A 21,921-nucleotide genomic window follows, 5' to 3' on the forward strand; every position below is an offset into this window, starting at 1 on the left:
TTACTCACAATGTCTGCATACACCCTGTAGAAAAAGTTAGCAAATCAGCAGCAACTGTTGCTTCAGTTGTCCAACTGCATGAATGCAGGATGTGTTCAGGCACAGTGCTGAGTGTTGGTTGTCTACAGCTTGGCAATATTCAGAACCCACTAGACAGAAAACAGACTTAAAGAAACTTATTCTTCGGGTCACGGATAGTGTTTGTAAAATGTGAGCCTGTGGAACGGATTAATAAAAGTAGTAGCATATCTGTTCTGTCAGACACTTGTGAGACAGCTGATTTTTAAAAAACAGCTTAAACGCCTTCTGTGTGGACAAGCTGTAAGAGAAGTACTGACAACTGACATCAGCAATAAATACCCTTATGGCCTGAAAAAAATTATACAAGAGGCTTTTTTCCTCCTTTTCCAAGAAGCCTGTGTAGTCTTGGTCATCAGCAGTTTAAACCAACAACTTTCAGCAAATGGTATGAATCATAGGCCCGTTTGCATTCCACTCTGCAAACTAGTTAGCCTTTCTTGCTAGTTAGGGTCCGAGCACCGAATGGTGCCATGACCCTATTGAAACCCATGGGTTTCTTTTCTTCTTCTTCACTCTTTTCCCGTCTTTTAAAACTCCAATTTGGTGGCCTAAACATACCCCAAAATGTGTGAAACTTGGCACACACATCAGGATCAGCGAAAAATTTGATCTTTTATGGGAGTTGCACGTGTGGCAAAATGGCTCCATAGCGCCCCCTACAAAATTGAAAAAGTGGTCATTAGCCCAACTGGCATAACGTTTCATCTACAGCTACAATATTTGGTAGGCATATGTAGCACATCAGGACACACAAAAAAGTCAATCACAGCCATACTGTAAACCCAACAGGAAGTCGGCCATTTTGAATTACCTGTGAAATTTTTTGAGATTAATAACTCATCGGGGGTAAGTCCGAGAGACCTCAAATTTGGCCAGCATATGCAACAGTCCTTCCTGATGAAAAGCTATCAAAATGCGTCGCAAATGTCAAAAGGCGTGGCCATGGCGACGCCCAAAAATATTGATCCTTCGCCATGAAACAGGTAGTGGTGTCTAACTCTGCTGTACATGCTCCAATCTGCCTGAAATTTTACATGTATGATCAGACTCCAGCCCTGACCATGTGGTTATATACATTCACAGTCATAGCACCACCTTGTGGTATCAGGAAATACACATTTTTTTCCACTTTGATGTACTATTCTTAGCAGGTTGATCAGATTCACCTGAAATATAGTGACATAAGCCTGAACACGCTGATGATGATTCCCAGAGAAAATGGTGACTCGTCATCAAAGGGCGTGTCTGTGGCGGCACGGCGAATTTCGATGTTTAGCCATGAAAATTGAACGATTTATATCTCAGCTGGAAATGATCCAATCTGGCCCAAACGTCATGTGATAGACAACAGTCCAGGTCTGAACACATTCACATTCATAAATTTAGAAATACTCATAGCACCACCTATTGGCAATAAGAAGTTTTGGTCATTACATTTGCAGGTATCATTGCCTGAAACTTTGTCATATCATTCTAGAAATTAGATAGCTCAATCTTCACACCTTGATGATGTCACAATGTGAAGATTCTGACGATTCATAAAACGCTGTTGCCATGGTAATGCATCATTGCCCTAGCAAACAAAGTATTTTTTGACAGGTTAAAAATGCTCAAAAGCTCGCCAAAATTTCCACACGTATGTGGATTGGCAAACCATTTGATGTTTTAGATAAATTGCACCTGACTATGGCAAAATGGCTCCATAGCGCCACCTGGAAAATTTCAAACAGTTACTACGGCCAGTACGTGTTACCTACAGGTATAAAATTTGATACACATATGTAACTCATCAAGACACACAAAAATGTAATTGACACCCATGTCTAAAACCCAACAGGAAGTCGGACATTTTGAGTTATGTGTCACGTTTTAGACGATTTTGGGTAATTTTTAGACATTTTCAAAAGCTATAAACTCCAACAGGGTAACTCCGACAGAGCTGAAATTTGGCCATGATGTACAGCAGGCATGGGTGATCAAAAGTTATCAACATGCTCCGCAAAAGTCTGAGGGTGTGGAAATGGTGACCCCTGGAATTTGACAATTCGCCATGACCAAGGAAATGCTGTGTAACTGCCCTGAACATGGTCCAATCTGCCTCAAACTTTACATGTGTGATCAGACTCCAGCTTTGAAGACATCCATAGACCAATATACAGTCAGAGTGATAGCGCCACCTGGTGGATGGACAGGAAATGGTGTATAACCACCCTGTACATGCTCCAATCTGCCTGAAATTTTACGTGTGATCATCCATCCATCCCTATGGACATATCTGTGTACCAACTCATGGTACAACTAAGTCGAAACCACAGTTTATCCCCACTTTTAGCCAATCACATTTCAATATTTAGGGTCCGAGCACCGAATGGTGCGAAGACCCTATTGGAATGCAAGGAATTATTTATTATTATTCATTCTTTTACCGTCTTTTGAATTGCATTTTTGGCAGCCTTATCATACCCCAAAACGTGTGAGACTTGGCATGCTCATCAGGACTGGCGAAAAATTTGATATTTTATGGGAGTTGCGCATGTGTGTGGAAAAATGGCTCTATAGCGCCCCCTGCAAAATTCAAAATTTGGTCATTAGGCCAACTGGCAGGGTGTTTCATCTACAGCTACAAAATTTTGCATGCATATTCAGCCCATCAGGACACACGAAAAAGTCAATCATGGCTATGCCCTAAACCCAACAGGAAGTCGGCCATCTTGAATTAACTGTGATATTTTTTCTGACTAATAACTCATCGGGGGTAAGTCCGGGAGACGTCAAATTTGGCAAATATATGCAACAGTCATCCCTGATGAAAAGTTATCAAAATGCTCTGCAAAAGTCAAAGGGCGTGGCCATGGCGACTCGCGATAATACTGATCCTTCGCCATGAAACAGGAAGTATTGTCTAACTCTGCTGTACATGTTCCAATCTGCCTGAAATTTTACATGTGTGATCAGGGTCCAGCCCTGATGACATCCATGTGGTTATGTACATTAACAGTCATAGCGCCACCTTGTGGTAGCAGGAAATAGACATTTTTTTACACTTTGATGTACTATTCTTAGCAGGTTGATCATATTCACTTCAAATTTGGTGACATAAGCCTGAACACATTGATGATGATTCCCAGAGAAAATGGTGACACATCATGAAAGGGCGTGTCTGTGGCAGCGTGGCAAAATTCGATTTCTCGCCATGAAAATTGAATTATATATCTCAGCTGGAAATGGTCCAATCTGGACCAAACTTGATGTGATGGACGCCAGTCAGGGTCTGAACACATCCACACTCGTAAATTTAGAAATACTCATAGCGCCACCTATTGGCAACAGGAAGAAATTGTCATTACATTTACACCTACCATTGCCAGAAACTTTGTCATATCATCCTGAAAATTGGTCAGCTCAGTGTTCATGCCTTGACAATGCCACAGTGTGAAGATTTTGACGATTCATAAAATTCTGTTGCCGTGGCAACACAATGTTGCCGCGACAAACAAAGTACTTTTTGACAGGTAAGGAAGGCTCATATGCTTGCTAAAATTTCCACACACATCAGGACTGCTGACATATTTGATATTTTAGATGAATTGCGCATGACTGTTGCAAAATGGCTCCATAGCGCCACCTGGAAAATTTCAAACATTTACTACAGGCCATAAGTGTGACCTACAGTTCTGAAACTTGGGAGGCATATGTAACTTATCAAGACGCACAAAAATGTAATTGACACCCATGACCAAAACCCAACAGGAAGTCGGCCATTTTGAATTATATGTCATACTTTTTGACGATTTTTGGTATTTTTGTACATTTTCAAAAGCTATAAACTCAAACAGGGCAACACCGAGAGAGCTGAAATTCGGCCAGGATGTGCTCTAGGCATGGGTGATCAAAAGTTATCAAAATGCTCCGCAAAAGTCTGAGGGCGTGGCCATGGCGGCCTCCTGAATTTTGATGCTTCGCCATGAAATATCAACTGCTGTGTAACTGCCCTAAACATGCTCCAATCTGCCTCAAACTTTACGTGTATGATCAGAGTCCTGCCCTGATGACGTTCACATGCTGAAATACAGCCACAGTCATAGCGCCACCTGGTGAATGGAAGGAAATGCCCTATAACTAGCCTGTACATGGTCCGATCTGCCTGAAATTTTATATGTGTGATCAGAGTCTGCCCCTGATCACATCCATAGGCCAATATACACTCTCGGTCCCAGCGCCACCTGGTGGATGGACAGGAAAAGCTCAATAAGTAGCCTGAACATGCTCCAATCTGCCTGAAATTTTACACGTGATCAGAGTCCGGCCCTCATCGCATCCGTAGGCCAAAATGCACTCTCGGTCGCAGTGCCACCTGTTGGACGTGCGTGGATTCGCCGACCAGCAAGGATGCGAGGACCCGTCCAACGCTGCTTGCCGCTTTAATTGAATTATATGTTTGTGTTCTATAACCAATCGCATTTCACCATATTGAATATAATGTTCTGTTCATATCAGACTTTATCCTTTTCTGGGAGGCTGTTCCAAACAGAAAAGGTCCTTATACAAGATTCTTTTGAGACACTGATATTTACAAAATAAACAGCTTAAGTGGAGAGAAGTAGTTTGTCTTCTATCTCAAAAAAGGAACACATTCAACAATACAGAAATCTTTAACAAATCCGTGGATCCAGACTACAAGCCACATCACTGCCAAAATCTAATCACTTGGTCCTTGTGTCATTATTGACCTTTCCTGAAAATTTCATCCAAATCCGTTAGTCCGTTTTAGAATAATATTGCGAATGGACAGACAAACAAACAGACAAACCAATGTCGATCATCACATACAGACGTGAGCAAAATTGTTGGTACTCCTTGGTTAATGAAAGAAAAACCTACAATGGTCACAGAAATAATCTGAATTGAACAAAAGTAATAATAAATAAAAATTCTATGAAAATTAACCAATAAAAATCAGATATTGCTTTTGAACCGTGGTTAAACAGAATTATTTTAAAAAATAAACTCATGAAACAGACCTGGACAAAAATGATGCCAATGACATAATGATTTCTTTTCGTAAAATGCCAATTTAACCTTGGCTTTAAGCAGGCAACACCTGTCACCACTGGATGAGATCAGTTTCTGACAGCGAATGAGAAAGTCTTTACCAGTAAAGCTGCTTGCACCCACGTCTAAGAGTCCCTGTGAACTCTCTAACTCGCTGCACACGTCCGACTGCTGAAATTCTTCACCTTAAATCAACACCGTGTAAAAAGGAGTGAGGGGTCTCCAGGTAGGTATTTTCAGAGTGGCACAAGGTATGAAGGTGTCCCCGTTAAAGAACACGGCAGCCAGACTTCCAGGTTAATGGTGTTTATTGTTGTGGCAGATAACTCTGTGCTGCAATGTAGACAACTGTGGCTACCTGTGGATAACTGGCTAGCTGTGGTTCTGAAACATCACAAACAGGAATACTGAATCATAACACATTCAGCATAAATGTAACCACAATAATAATAATTATACTATGAAACAGTAACCCAAATGCACATAAACACAATAACGAAGGGCAAAATATTATGCATGGCTCAGCATTTCAATCACATGACGGTAGCAACGTAACCAAACCCGCTCGGACAGACAACGTGGTGGGCTAATTGCTAAGCTAACGTCCGTCAGGTAAAGTGTCTATAGAGAAAACTACAGCACACACGAGGTGCATTCAAGGACATTACGTAAAAAACACAAACATCCGATTAGCTCAACAAGGGAGGAAATACAACTATAACACCACCCATACAACATCATGATCAAAATATGAGGGCTTTCTAACACCATGCAAACTGTCCAATAGTGAATAGCTTTCTTCTGCACCCTAGGGCATAATTTTCCAAACAACTGCTCAAAAGACAGAAGGGTGTTTTAATCTGAGAAATGGAGCTGTTGCTTACTAAGAATACACCTAAAAACATAATTAGACCCACACGACTCCCCAGCAGCGCCAAGGAACTGGCGCATATAGAGGGAAAGGAATAGCTGGTATAAACAAAACTAGATATGGACACTGAGTTCTGGGAAATGAACAGATGCCCAGACAGGCTTTCCAGCTGTTTGACATTTGACAACTGTGAGAGAGAAATATAGAGGATAGGCAAACTTTAGAAATCAGGATTGTAATATGCTTCATTCCTGACAAAGTGCAGCACTGAAGTTGCAGAGAGGAAAATGATTTATTGTGAAATGGTGTTGCATAAAGCTACTGTTGGATGAATCCAGATGTTGGGAGAGGTTAGAAACAGCTGAAGACAAATCCTTTTAGAGAAAGTTCAAAAACTGAGTCAACTATAACTTAAGGTCAACACAGCAAGTGAAATGCTAAATATTAAGTCATACTAGAAACCGTTTGTAAACAAAAAGGGGAATTCAGTGAGGATGTGCATGGACATTATACAACATTCCACAAATAAATTAATATGGTGTAGGGATGTAGAAATAAAAGATGGTCCTGGTCCCATTCGGAGGCATTGATCACCAAGTTATCTGCAGAGTCTGACACCTAAATGCTCATTAACTCAGTGGAATAATCAGAATTTACTTCACTTTATTTTTCCACATTCCACTTTCGTCAAATACCGACAGTGCTGATTCAAAACCATGAAGTTCGAAAGCTTTAATTATAGGTTTAAGTTGCTGAAAATCTAAAGAAAGCTGCACAGTAAAGTCAGGATTGAATTTTGATCCTTTTTAATGTTGCCATTCATCTATGAAAAAATGCACAGTTTGGTCCAGATACCGATTTTTCATTAGCAGATCAGGAAGAAAGCATCAATTAATGCAACATCACACAAACATAATCACAAAGAGCACATAGACATCAAAGAGACATAAAATCACAGGTAAGGAAGAAAATATATCTTCAAGAGTTTCTAGTTAATGAGTATATAAAGACAGTACAAATACAACTGTGCTTAGCTGTCAAAAAGGCCCAAAACTGAAGCTCTGAGCGCTTTGAGTGCTGCCTCCAAGGTGCAGCAGAGGCCTTGTGATTGGGATGTGGTGGGTTGTGTGCCATGTGGCTGTAGCATCCCCACGTTCACTTTTCATAACCCCTTTCTCTCTCCACATGTTTCACATCTGTATCTGTAATGTTACTATCTGATAAAAGCAAAATGTCAAAAACATAATCACAAGAGGTTCCAATGTGAACTAGTACTAGTTCTTTGTGATAAAGCTGGGCCACAACGGTGAGCTTGCTTCCTCAAAAACAAGTTTTTAATTTGAACCCAAATATCTGCCACTTCTGTTTTGCCTACACTGCCTGCTCACCAACTCCTGTGTTCAGAAACAAAACAAGCCCAACTTTAAACTCTTATATCTGGGGGATAACTAAGAGCTTTCTAGGAAAAGTTCTGAATGTTCTTCAGAGGGCTCCGAGTGAAGCAAGCACAGAGGTTACGGATGTTTGCAGCTCCAGTCTGGGTCAGCTGTGTCTGGATGTGCCAAATAAAATGAGTCCACATGGAGGAATGCTACTGCCTTGTTTCCTGGCTCTGACTCAGTTTGAGTAACTCTGGTCAAAATATGAGAGAGAGGCATGGCGTTATGCAACAGTTTTAAGAGAACAAAATCACTGTGCTGTTTCAAAAAATGTTCTCTTTGAACAAAGAAGATAATAAAGGATGAAAGTACTTCAGCATATGTGTTTGCATTCATTTAAAGAAAGCAGCATATGACGAGCCTCTCCTTCAGTCGCCTAATGCCACGATTCAATTCTATTAAAAGTCAATATTGCTTTCCTCCTCGTTCTTTTACATAAAGCATAACTTTGTTATTATTACATAACAAATTAGAAAACAAACAGCAAGTGTTACATAACCAGTATAACTTGGAGTTGCAAGAAAATACTGTCGGTTATTTAAGTTACACAAACTCAATTTAAGTTAACACCATAATTGCAGTAATTTTACATTAAAAAAAGAAAGGTTTTGGCTCAATATTATGCAACATTTGTTTGAAATTTGACTAAAATGAAAAAGGGAAGATATAGATTGAGACTTTGTCAATCACACTTCAATTAAATAAGGACCTAAAGTCACAGCTATTTGTTTTGACTTTATAATGAAATAAAGATCGTGAAACAACCTGTTAACTTTAAGCTATATAGCTAATCAGATTTTAGATCACAAAACAGAAGCAATCGTGTCCTGTAATCTTAATTTAATTTACTAAACACATTTTTACTATTTTATTTTAGACTTTCCACTGTACGTACAACCCTGACAGGTGTAGCAAGAATGTTTTTAATTCCTGTTGCAGGTGTGAACTTTGAGCCTCGTCTGGTTGAGGCGTTCTCACACAGCACTGCTGCTGGAGTCTCTTACAGATTATTAATAAAACAGGTCTCGTCTAGTTACATGGGACCTGAGCTCAAGACATGAATCATTCTACAGTTTGTCAGCATTTAGATTTGGTTCCAAGTTCCAAAACCGCAGATGATGACTTAGAGAAAAGTGAAAGGGGAAAGTATTCTCAATGAAGAAAAACCTCCGACCCACAGGGGAATCATTGAATTTGCAACATTCACTTGGCTACAATTCGTCGACTTTGTTCGTATGTCAGCTTATGACTTACTTTCAGGATGTATGCTGACATGGGTCCAGCTCTACAAAAGTCAAAGAAAATGTCTGGAGCAGCTGCGAACTAGCCAGCAGTACAAAGAGAATGAAAGACACTTCATAAATCACTGCTGGAATGCAGCCTCATTTCCTCTCCAACCCCACCTTCTCAACAGCTTCTTCCTTCAAGTCCAGGAGCTTTCTACGCCAAGCAGCTGACCATCACAATCATGACACAATTCGAAGTCTCAACAGCTTTCTCTGCAGCAAACTCGTTCAAATTTCAGTCATGCATTCAAACTAATGAAGGAGCTAAAGCTAATAACAGAGGAAGATCACACATCTGTCAGTTTAGAGATGACAAATGTTACTCTGCCAATGAAAAAATCAGATCAAGCTTTTGCAGATGTTGCTCTCAAGTTTTTGCCTCTGGGCTCAGATGGGATTTTCAAATCTGAACGCCCATCTCCTCACTGTGCTATAAATGAACTGACACTGAACTTCTCAACACATCAGTGCAAGTCAATTAAAAATCTCCAATATACAAAGAATGTAAAATGTTATGCACAAACAATCCAGGCCACATCAGTCTGGTTCCTAAATATACTCATTTGACACTACAGTACATAAAACACTACAGGCACACAGTATTTTTTTTTTCTCAATCGTACTATTTAGTATTACAAAATTGAACATCTTGGTTTGATATAATTTGCTTCACATCAGCAATCAGCAGGCAGATAAAGTGTAACAAAAGTGTTCTAACAAACAATAGGGTTTTTTTTAAAAAAAGCAGTGATCCTAGTAAACAACTGAAAAGCACACCTTAGCTGCAAGGATTTCTAAATGTGAACTTTGGCCAATTTCACACCACAGCTAAGTGCAGTAAAATTATAATTACTTTAAAAACAGCTGAACATCTGAAGCTGTGTTGTAAACAATGTGAATTAAACTCCTTTAAGATATGTACTCCTTTCTCTTATCCTGATGGCAGCTGATAAATCGGCTTTATGTCTAAATGAAGACAACAATGTGACGGCAATCTCAGCAGGGCACACAAGTGACATACTTCAAGCTGTATGAAGTGATCTGGGAAAGTCTTTTTCCACATTTAGCATCAACACTGGTCCAAAAATATCCAAGAGAACAAAAGACACAGCTTGCTGCCAAAATCTCTAAACACCTTTCTCATTCACTTTGCCTTACAATTTTACATCTATTACAAAGGGAAATGTTCCATGAATGTTGTCTGGATTTTGACAAAAACTTTGACCAAAAAGTTTAGTTTGTTGCTTCCAGCTGTTTGTAGGAGTCTGTCCGCTGAGTTTATTAAATACACCATATAAGCATCCCCAAAGCGAGCGAGTTGCATCTATTTGTGTACACGGAACAGCAGCAGTAATTTAATCAGTTACTTATCATTACAAATTATCATCAACATGGAGTCAGGATGGATCAGAAACAGCAGGCTGCACTATGTGCTCCTCTGCACATCACACAGGTGAGCTGCCACAAAGAGTCAGATGTTAAATCATTCGTTACAGATCAGCTGTCCTCGGGTTAAGTCCTCAACTCCATCACAGCTGTCGAGACATTTTTATTTTATTTTCAGTACAGCAGTTGTCATCTTACCACACTAACATCACAAACAGACAGAATTTCCAGTGTTCAGAAAATTAGAATTACTGGCAGGTTATTAATAAACATATATTAAATATGTAAACATCTTAATAACCTTATATCTAATAATCTTGTATCTAAATTAATTAATGGATGAATGATCTCTTCTCATGGAACTGAAAAGGCATATGGCTGAAATATATAACTTGGTTGTTCTTGACATATAGTGTGTTGCAACCTTTTTATTTTTCAGTAGTTTAGTGGAGCTATGATTAGAGGCTGCACTGAACTTTACAAGCATTATTTTACATTTCTGATTTTCTCTACATTCTTTCTCCTGGTCCTATGTTGTGACATGGTGTTAATGCCTGAGTATCATCACATACAGTGTGCACCATAGAAATAGTGTGTTGCAGAAATCCACAGGCAGCCAGTCATGTTATTGGAGGGCTGAGTACGAGTTGCTTCATCCTAGAGGAAATCATGAGGAACCTAGATGGCAACGTGCTGCTGCCATGGAAACACTGACAAGCCAACAGGTGCTATGACATTCAAGTATAAGCAAAATACATACCCTAACAGAGAGGAGCCATCGATTGGCCTGACATTAGTGTGGGTTAACCACATAAATCTCCTCCAGCATTGATGTAAGGAAGAGAGTTAAAACATCGTTTCTATTATTTTTCAGCAAGTTTCTGAGAAATTGTGAACCTCTTTATCCAAACAAGATCTACATTCATCAGTACACTTACTTAGTACGACAACTTGAGCCAAAACTGAGCCAATTTATACAAAAATGTACACAAAAATTGCAGAGAAAAAATGAATTGTTTGTTTCAAACTGCCAAACTGAATCACAAATAAAACAGATCCGGCATAGAAATACAGAGTTGCAACAGTTTTTCAGTTTGTTAATTGATTAATCAAATTAAGACCTTTTTTTCTTTTTTTTTTTTTACAATAGTTGTCTTCATTTTTTTGTTGCAGCTGTCTTAAATTTGAGGATTTGTGTCTATTTTTTTTTTTTTAAATTTGAACTGAATACCTTTGATTCAAAACATATGAACACAGAGCTTTGGAAAACATTCTACAGACAAAAAAAAATAGCTGAGAAGACAAACTTATGACAAAAAGAACCACTAGCCGCAGCTGTAACTTTATTTTGTGGCTTATGTAGAATCTTTAATGCTGGGGCATATAAGGAAGCTATTTATGTAGCTCTGTGAATTCTAATGACATTTTAAGGTGCAATGTGTGAAAAAAGAGAAATGAAAAAAGTAGCTACACCAACAAAATTCATTAGAAGACGTAAACATCCATCACAAATAAGAATTAGTAATAATTATTCAACAATAATTACTCATAGTGTATGAAACCATATTATACCTTTGCATCACACTGAATAAAATGTGTATGTGTGTAACTTTGACTGAAAGAATGACGCCACCTCTGCAACAGGCCATAATACTTCACTGAACAAACAGCAACAAGTCGCTGAGTCCTTTCATCTTTTTAAGTTCCACAGCTGCTATAAAATGGTGCAAGGTAACAATGCAATTCTAACTGTGAAAGAGTGTACATTTTAGCCTGGGGCTAAGCAGAACAAAAGAAACAGCAGAGAGGTATTAGAAGAAAAAAGGTAGTAGAAAAATCAGCCAAAAAAAAAAAAAAACAAGCATCAGAAACAGCTTCCTACTGGACAGAGAAAGGGACAAACCTGTCAGTCGAGGGACTGCACAGGGGCTCTGCGAAGGCTTGCCTGTGCTTGGGTGTAGGGGGTACAAAGTGTTATCTGCAGCTCCACAGACCTTCCTCTGAAGTGTTGCTGAGCCACTGGCTGAGCCAAGGACAGTGAAGGTGGCAGGCAGGCTGGAGGAAATGCAGAGAAAACAACAAACGTAAGAAAACATCTGAGGTACAGAAAAAAAAAACAGCAGAGAAACAAAACGTGCCTGTTCACATTTATCTCGTGGTGTAAAAAAAAATACACCTCACACACCTTTTACAGAGATTGTGTTTGAAGCAGAGCTTAAAATTTGGGGTCAGACAGTACACGCGACATTGTTTGTCATCTGTTTTCATGTCTCGTTTAGGGCGGTCACCTTTCCTTACAGAGATTAATGGAGAAAGCATATGGTGGCCATGTGTTGGAAAACGAATGCCTGCAAGGTTGGAGGAGGGATGTACATAGGACACAAGTGGATGGAAAGGAAAGTGAATTGACAGACTGTTTTGCCTGCTGTCTCTGTTCACTGAAACTCTCCCTCAAGGATTATCCTCTCTAATAGACTTAAAGGCACTTTAACTGAGCTGCCAGCTGCCTGCGTCCCCCGGCAGAAAGCCACCCAGGTCAAGTCTGAGGAGGATATCCTACCATGACAATGCAACACATTCCTATAGTGCCTTGAATTCACGCAAAAATAAGGAAATTCCAAAGTTTAAGCACTCGTACGTATTTAGTGTAATGTATGGAATAAAAAGGAGACAATAAATAACTTTGAATTAATGTACATCTACACCACTAATGGTAAATAAGATTAAAATCCACCCGCAATGTGTAAATACATACTAGAGTTGTAAAAGATAGTGGAGAGAGACAAAACAAAAATCACTTTCAAGCAAAAATATCTAACATTTCCTCTTCAGTTTGTCAATTTGCTGCTAGTGCTGGGCGATATGACGATACATATCGTGGGAACGATAGAAAAGTGTCTATCGTGCCATTTCTCTTCTATCGTTTCTATCGTTTCTAACCTAATTTTATCAATTGTTACAGCAAACAAATCATTAAATAGCCTGTGATGATTGTATTAGTGTTTTCTTGTCACTATGCATACTCTAAGTTTATATAGGTGAAAATAAAGAAGAATAAAAAAGAGATTTTTCGCAAAGAAACTCCGTCTTGTGGTTTTGCGACATGACGCTGCTTTACGTTCTTTGATTCTCACGCAGGTTTGCGACATGCTTTACGTTACTTAAGTCATGAGTGCTGAACGATGGATGCGCAACAGGTTGAAGTTTCATGCCCGGAGTCTCAACAGACAGAGACAGCTATGCAGGCAGCCCAAGAAGAAGCACTTTTACCCAAAAGAAGGGGTACGTCTGTGATTTGGTTACATTTTAGGTTCAAGAGGTCCGACACGGAGCAGAAGACGGCCATATGCAAACTATGCTACAAGACTATTCCCGCGCCCGATGCCAACGCAACAAACCTCTTCTATCACCTAAAGAAGGTCCATGGAAAAGAATACATAAGAATCCAAAAAATTTGAGCTAAACCAAGTTGTGGAACAGCGGGGGCAAGTAGCAAAAAGAAAAACTATAGCCAGTCAAAGATAAAGCAGTCTTTCACACGAGGCAATTCCTGAGAAAACATCCCAGCACCATAAACAAATCACATGTGCCATCTTGTGTTACATTTGTAAAGGCATGGCTCCCATGTATGTAGTTGAGAAGGACAGCCTTCGAGACCTCGTCAAAGTATATTGTGATATATATTGTTATCGTAATATAAAATAATCCATATCGTGATATACCATTTTTTTCCATATCGCCCAGCACAATTTGCTGCTTTTCTTTTTCTCTGAGTTCTAACCTGTTGATCGAACAAGACATATGAACCTTAAAAATAGAATAATGTGCATTTAAAAGTGTTTTGTTGTATTTCATACACTAAAGAATCAGAAGTTAACTGGCATTTCAAATAATAGAAGTCAAAGCCTAATCCATACGTCTGTGTAAGTTTTTCAGCGTGTGATGAAAACCGCTCAGAAAACATTTTAGAACTACTATAAGTGTCACCAGAGCAGAACAGATTTTGGATAAAGAGTAAATAATTCATCCAGAAGGAGGAGGATGTGGGGACTGTGTGTAATCTACATAACTTTGAATTGCAGTGTCAAGCCAATTTCTGTGTGGCGTAGGGCTGGGCGATAAATCGATTTTATCGATAAATTCGACTTTGTACTTAATGTCGGTTTATTTTAATGAAAATCGATTTTCTCATCAACATCCGCTACCAACGTCTTCCTGCTGGGCTCCCATAGTTCAGAGTGCGCCCCCCTCCCCCCCACGCTTGAAACAGTGAGAAATAATCTGCAGCAGCTGAATCTGTCCTCATTTTATGTCACCGACGCCTAGTTTAGAAGTTTGAGGACAGTTTCACGATGCGTCGAATCTCCGCACGTCGCATCCAATTTGCATAAAGTAGAAGTCAGTCTACTTTATGCAAATGAGCTGCAGCCCTCTCCAGGTAAACACACCGGATCACAGCTGGAAACGCACCGCAACCGGACCAGCATGCCACATGCGGCACATTTCCAGCTGTGATCCGGTGTGTTTACCTGGAGAGGGCTGCAGCTCATTTGCATAGAGTAGACTGGACTACAGCGTGCAGAGATTAGGTAGGGGGTTTTTAAAAAAAAAAAAAAAAAAAAAAAAAAAAATCGGATAAATCATGAATCGGGATATTTTGTGAAAAAAATAGGAGATTTTTTTTTTTTTAGGCCATATCGCCCAGCCCTAGTGTGGTGCAACACCATGAGGAAAAAAGATTTTCAGTTCATAAAAATGTACTCAGTCCTCAGACAAACTAATTACAGTGTTTAAGACTTACTTTCCACAAACTGTTCTGAGGGTTTTTTTTTGATATGTAGACACTGTATATTATCATGGTAAATGTCTACCATAAAGTACACGTTTATGGGTTCCAGCATCACACTGTACTGGCCTTATAATGCGGAAACAATATTAAAGGTCTGTGCCAAACCACTGTGTGGCAGGAAAAGACAAGGACAGGATGCTGCAGTGAATGTGGCTTTTTCTTTCTTTTTTTTGAACTAACTGAATTTGGAAATGAATTATTAGGACAATGGTTCTCTATCTTTGGTCCACAGAGTGTAGAGACCTGCTGGTTTTCCTTCATGACATCTAATCAGGCATTAATTTAGACACACACAACTTTGAGTTTATGCATTTTGACCTCTTTTGTGCTGATGAAATGCAGGCTAATTACTACACGGTGGTGATTCAAAACTTGCATTTACATGTGCAGGTAGAACTACTGCAACAATTGGATAACCAAGTGGTTGTAAAAATCAAGTGCTATTGTGTTTCTGACAGCTATTAATGTTTTTTTTCCTTTTTTGCTTTCCATCTTCACATTGACTTCAATCCTAAAGCAATTGTTACCCTCATTTTTTTGATATTTCTACCTCTTTATACAAGGTTGTTCTACCAAAACTCTACAATAGTCCATCCACGAAACAACACTCATATAGAATAATCGCACGTCTTCATAAAAAATCAAAACAATGCTTATGTAAACAACTGCGATACTAGAGATATGACAATCCTTTTTCTGTAATGTGTAAAAGCTCATTTAGCGGATAAACCACTGATCTGTCAACTAATGAACCAAGAAGAGAAAGCACTGATTGTGATGAGCTCCACAGTCCCTGAGCAGGAAGCAGAAAGAATTTATTTGATACCATATTTTGTAAATATGGGAAGACGTCCATTAATCAGAGAAGTTTGGGCAGATTTTTGGATTAGCCGCGACGAGTTGTGGAACCGGTTCAGAGAAATCCTGCAGGAGTTTGGACTGACTGTGTGGAGCAAATACAAGAAAGACAAGACGACTCCCTGCAGCAACTTTTTAACGTCAATTACTCAAAGGTTTAGCTCCCCGTTACCACAGCAGCAGATGACTAAGAGCACTCTAGGTCATGTAACATGGAAACTGAACTGAAAACTTGAAGTAACAACAGAGTAGAGTAGTAATCAACAGAGTAGAAAACTACAAACTCTGAGTGTAACCGCCACAGCCCGACTAAAATCCAGGCTTAGTAAACTTGTAAAGAAGTCTGACAGGGCCCTTTCGGACTACGAGACAGTGGGAGATATCTGACCAGGCGTGTAAGAGAAGCCTCCATTCACAAAGACAGCCGTTTCCATGCCAACAGGACCTCTGCCGGGAGAGGCCTCCTTTCAAATGGTTTTCATGCTGCACCTCTGCTGCAGTCTCAGAGAAGGACTGGTGGGCATTTGAGAGGGAATGAGTTGTGGGTGGCAGTGAAGAGATGCAGTTGTGTTAAGGTGAGATGGAAAAGGTCTGAGCTGAAAGCCCCAAAGCCTTAATGCAGTCTGTGATAGGAAATTACACCATGGCTGGACAGCTCTGTGTGCAGGGAACTCACCACCATCCCTTACTGATGTACACTTTGACAAATGAGAAACTTATGTTTGCTGTCCATCTATATGCATTAATGCTGCCACCAACAACTGCTTTAATTATCAGCTAACTTTTCTGCAAAGCGGCAAAATAAGAAGAGACAGAAACATGTCAACAAGAGATTTTACTACACTGTTTATACTGTGATAATCCATCCATCCATCCATTATCTATACACCGCTTAATCGTCACTAGGGTCGCGGGGGGAGCTGGAGTCTATCCCAGCTGACTCAGGTGAAGGCAGGGGACACCCTAGACAGGTCACCAGTCTGTCACAGGGCTACATACAAAGACAAACAATCACTCACACATTCACACCTACGGGCAATTTAGAATGATCAATTAACCTCAGCATATTTTTGGACTGTGAGAGGAAGCCGGAGTACCCGGAGAAAACCCACGCATGCACAGGGAGAACATGCAAACTCCATGCAGAAAGATCCCGGGAAAGCCGGGACGCGAACCAGGGACCTTCTCGCTGCAAGGCGAAAGTGCTAACCACTACGCCACTGTGCAGCCTGTGATAATCATGTACTAGAAAACCACAGATTAACTGTTAATAAAGAAAAAAACAAGACTGCTGTGTTGTAATGTTGTAGGTTCTTTCTTGGTTTGTTGGGTATTTAATTCCATGTTTTAGTCAAAAGCAGACATTTTTGGAAATTCTGAAATAAGTTTATTAAAAAAAAAACTATACAGGACTTATCGTGTTTGAGGATTTTTTTTTCATTCCCAAAGAGGTTTTATCCACCATCACATGGAAAATCACAGTCGGCACAATTATAAAAATTGAAAATAATAATAGAATTTCAACATTTTTACCACTTCTGTTAAATGGGATTTCATTTACTGAAGTCTAACAAGATTTTTTGTTTATCAAACAGTCAGAAAATAAAAGAAATTGCATTTATCTAGCAAATAAGGTAACACAGTCCTATTGCCTTACTGTACAAGGACCAATGAAGCCAAGCAGAAAACAGTTCTGAAACCAGATGTAATGTGTTATTTATTGAGCTTTAGATGTAAATTTTAGTACCGCTGGACAGAGCCAGGCTAGCGATTTCCCTTCGGTTTCCAGTGTGTGTGTAATATTAAACTAACCTGCTGGTCAGCCATAAATTTGGGATACAGACAATTGGTCATCAAACTCTCAGTAAGAAAACAAAGAAGCATATTTCCCAAAGGTCCAGCAGATTATTTAATGCAATTTGCAAAACTGCAGCTCGTCTGTGCCTATAACATCCGTGTGTTTATGTAGAACCTACACCTCTGGTTTCAGCGCCGAGACACGTCTGCAATGAGAGAAAGAGCCTGGCTGTTAAATTGTGCTTGTTCAGCACCGCAAAAGGAGAAACAAAGAAAATGTTCCTCCTCTGAGAGCACAAAGCCAGACTCTCCTCTACTCTCCCATCTCTATTTTAACATATCTTTGGCAGAATACAATACAGTCTGACACAGTATAATTCCGGACAATAATATATCTTGACTCCTTTTGTCCCAGGCTGCCACTTCTTCTTGGCCCTGCACTGTGTCACCTAGCGTTCACACCACAGCCCACATCAAAGCAATATGCCTGTGAGATTTCTCCCTGGGTTCATTAACCAGCTCAGAGCTACATGGCACAACACTGAATTATTAACATGCTCCTTGTGCCTCACAGATACAGAGCACAGGGCCATTCATAACTGCAGAGCACATCCATACTCTGCTAGCAAATCTCCACTAAACCCTCAGAGTGAATTTAAACTTAGAAAGTAAGCTACACAGGAGCCACAGAACTGAGGATAGCATTACAAAATCAATGACAACATTATAGGCTGAGGAACTGGACGATATAGAGATCAAGCAAGAGAACTCAAACTGTTGTCTGGTAAAGTGAGTTAAAACTTTATCCTATTTTTGCTGTGCCACCGACCACATTTACATAATAACCTGATTATGGATAACGTAAGAACAGGAAATAACCTCAGTGTAGATGGTTAAATTGACTTCATGCTGCAGCATCTCTGATATTTTATTCTCCATAAACTTTACAACACCACAGTTTGCCTCAACCCCAAAGCCAGGATTTAGCTCCCTAAATGCTTTGTCTGGATAACTCACACAGTAGTTCAGGGATAAGACCAGAAGCCACACATCATAATGACGTTTACTGGATTTCTCCAATATTGCTAAATTTGACATTTGAAATATAGCTTAGAATCGTCTCAGGTGAGACAAGCCATGATGCTGCTGCAAAAGGCTAACATGCTATTAGCGTGCCTGACATTCATGTGGCAATGTGGATAGCAGAAGCTAAATCGGGGTCCATCAAACCCAGGCAGCAGACCAGTGAAAGACCACAGAACATCACCACAAGGAAATAATCTGATTTCATAAAAATGCTAGAATAGGAGCTATACAACACTGTAGGCTATTTTTCAGCAACTGCACTAAACTTGGCTCGGTCTGTCTGTGCTACATTTCTCATCGTTACTCCCCGTGTGCTGTGTTTCCATTACTTTACATTACATTGCTTAGCCAGCAACAAGCTGGCTAAGCTTTTTGTTAAAGCTCAAAAGAAGAGGAAGCAGTGGAGATAAAAGCCGTAATGTGTGCTGTAATTTCTGAATGTTTGACCTTATTATAGCCTACCCTTTACTTATGCCCTGTTGCCTTCAGTATTGTTGTCCCCTTGTTACCACAAAGTCCTAATTGATTTCTTAAGTTAAACTCTTCACAGGATTTCCTCAAGATGGGAGATCCCTCTCGGACCTCCCCACAGAAAAGCCCTTTAATTTCCTCTTCCCTTGATCTCACTTTTTCTCTACAGTGCTTCTGCCCACACACAACACTGATGGCAAGCTGGACTTCTGTAGCGACCACTCCTCCGCTATTTCTGGTTCTTCCCTTCATGGTTATTAAAAGTTTTATTTCCTTCTCCAGTTCCCTGTTTACTTACACCGCTAAATAAGTCGCTACACAAACTATACACCACATACTCCGCATGCCTGCCGATTCCACCACATCTACCTTTGATCCTATCTCTGCTTTCTTTCCTCATCTGTCCTTTAACGACCCCAGGATTGTCTGAAATTGTTGAATTGGATATAAATGATTCACTCAGCTGAGCAACTCAAACACTCAATAAACGCTTCCTGCTTTGAGTCTATCCTCTAAATTTGAACTTGGCAGCGACAACATCCACTTGAAAATGTATCCCCACAGAGTAATACTGACTTTCTCTTTCAAGGCTTTTCTACCTAATTCTTGACTAGCAGACCTAACCTTTACCTTCAGTCTTTGTCCCTCTCCCATCTGAGGACTGTGGATGTTCTTCAAAGTACCATTGTGAATCCTTCACTTCCCCTAGTCCAGCTGATGTCATGAACAACTCATTATCTTGTCGTTCTATTTCTGACCAAATGTGCCTGTGTCTGTCATTGAACAACATTCTGGGTCCCAAAGAGCCTGGAAATCTGCCCATTCTAATCAGACTGCACTCAATGCGCTACTAAAGCACTCCACTTCAACACAGAAGCTTCTCTCTTTGGTCCTCATGCTTCCAGTCCACGTCACAGTCGTCAGCCAGATGGTCCTCGCCACGCTTGTTGACTCGGGGTTTTCCCAGTGCATAACACGAATCACCTACACTGCCCTTCTCTGATGAAGACAAGCTTCACGTCTAACACTAGTTAGTACACCTTATTAACAAGCTCCTGCTATGGCCGAGTGCAGCAGGTCTCATCATTTTGTCTGCTGAGGTGCTGGTTTGAGTTCAGGTATTCCTTCATCATTAGCATGCATTCAGTGAAAACAACCCTGTATTTAAACAATGCAAGGGGCAGAGAGCATGAAGGATTATAAGACACCAAAACCCCCACTCAGCCATTTATAATACTCAGACACGGGAGTTTTACTAATCAGGAAGTTTATCAAGACTTATATTTTGGCACAGGCTGCACAGTGGCTCAATCGTACCCCAGCCTGGGATCTGTTTGTGTGGACTTTGCATGTTCTCACCAGGCTCTTCGGCTTCCTCCCACAGTCCAAAAACATTTATCCATCCATTATCAATACCCCACTTAATTCTCATTAGGGTCACAGGGGGCTGTGTCTATCCCAGGTGACTTAGAATGAAGGCAGGAGACACCCTGGACAGGTCACCAATCTATCGCAGGGCCACATATAGAGACAAACAATCACACTCCATTCACACTTAAGGACAATTTAGAGTTACCAATTAACCTCAGCATGTTTTTGGACTGTGAGAGGAAGCCAGAGAAAACCCACATATGCACAAGGAGAACATGCAAACTCCATGCAGAAAGATCCTGGGAAGGCCAGGATGCAAATCCAGGATGCTGCAAGATGAAAGTGCTAACCACCAAGCCACTGTGCAGCCCTAGTCCAAAAACATCCTGAGGTTAATTGATGTTTCTAAATTTCCCATAGGTGTGAATGTGAGTGTGACTGTTTGTCTCTATATGTAGCCCTGCAATAGACTGGTGACCTGTCCAGGGTGTCCCCTGCCTTCACTCTGAGTCAGCAGGGATAGACTCCAGCCCCCCGCGACCCTAGTGATGATTAAGCGGTGTATAGATAATGGATGGTTATATATTGTGACACAACTGGCATTGGTAAACAGAAACTCAATATTTGTATTTACAGTGCAGCACCTAGCTAGATGACATCTAGTCATGGCTCCAGAGTGCAACTAAAAATCTATCAAGTGCAAGTAAACATTTTCATTGGTCGCACCAGCACACCCGACATTTACTAGGTCTGTCCCTGCATTATTCTTTATACTCACATTCAACAAAGATCCATAGCTACTCTGCTAGCTCTGACACTGAAAAAATACAATATGTGTGAAATCACACCCTGCAGTCCACAACACTGAAACATAACATCCATCCATCCATCCATTATCTATACACCGCTTAATCATCATTAGGGTCATGGGGGGGCTGGAGTCTATCCCAGCTGACTCAGGTGAAGGCAGGGGACACCCTAGACAGGTCACCAGTCTGTCACAGGGCTACCTATAGAGACAAACAATCACTCTCACATTCACACCTACGGGCAATTTAGAATGATCACTTAACCTCAGCATATTTTTGGACTGTGGGAGGAAGCCGGAGTACCCGGAGAGAACCCACGCATGCACAGGGAGAACATGCAAACTCCATGCAGAAAGATCCCGGGAAAGCCGGGACGCGAACCAGGGATCTTCTTGCTGCAAGGCGAAAGTGCTAACCACTACACCACTGTGCAGCCCTGAAACATAACAGTAATTCCAAATGAAAAGAACTATTGATTGTTTTTTTTCATCAAGAAAAATGTAGCCGTGAACAGCCGAGATCCTACATCATTAACAGAGGCCAGAGCTGGAGGATTCTGTTTCAT

General features: G+C 40.4%; 1 protein-coding gene across 4 annotated transcripts in view; it reads right to left on the bottom strand.

Annotated features, from left to right (window-relative positions):
- fbxw7 (F-box and WD repeat domain containing 7) overlaps positions 1-21,921 on the bottom strand; it is a 140,099-nt gene that overhangs the window by 111,335 nt on the left and 6,843 nt on the right. Inside the window, exon 2 of one of the 4 annotated variants that reach the window (XM_055009770.1) lies at positions 12,110-12,170. The exons of 1 other annotated variant lie outside the window; for it this stretch is intronic. The gene's annotated coding sequence lies outside the window, so the exon portion shown is untranslated. Of the gene's footprint in view, positions 1-12,018; positions 12,171-21,921 lie in introns of all 4 variants that reach the window. 2 more of the 4 variants (XM_055009769.1, XM_055009773.1) reach the window with 2 other exon arrangements.

The sequence above is a fragment of the Amphiprion ocellaris genome, chromosome 4 (genome assembly GCF_022539595.1).
Source record: "Amphiprion ocellaris isolate individual 3 ecotype Okinawa chromosome 4, ASM2253959v1, whole genome shotgun sequence".
NCBI classification, from domain to species: domain Eukaryota; kingdom Metazoa; phylum Chordata; class Actinopteri; family Pomacentridae; genus Amphiprion; species Amphiprion ocellaris.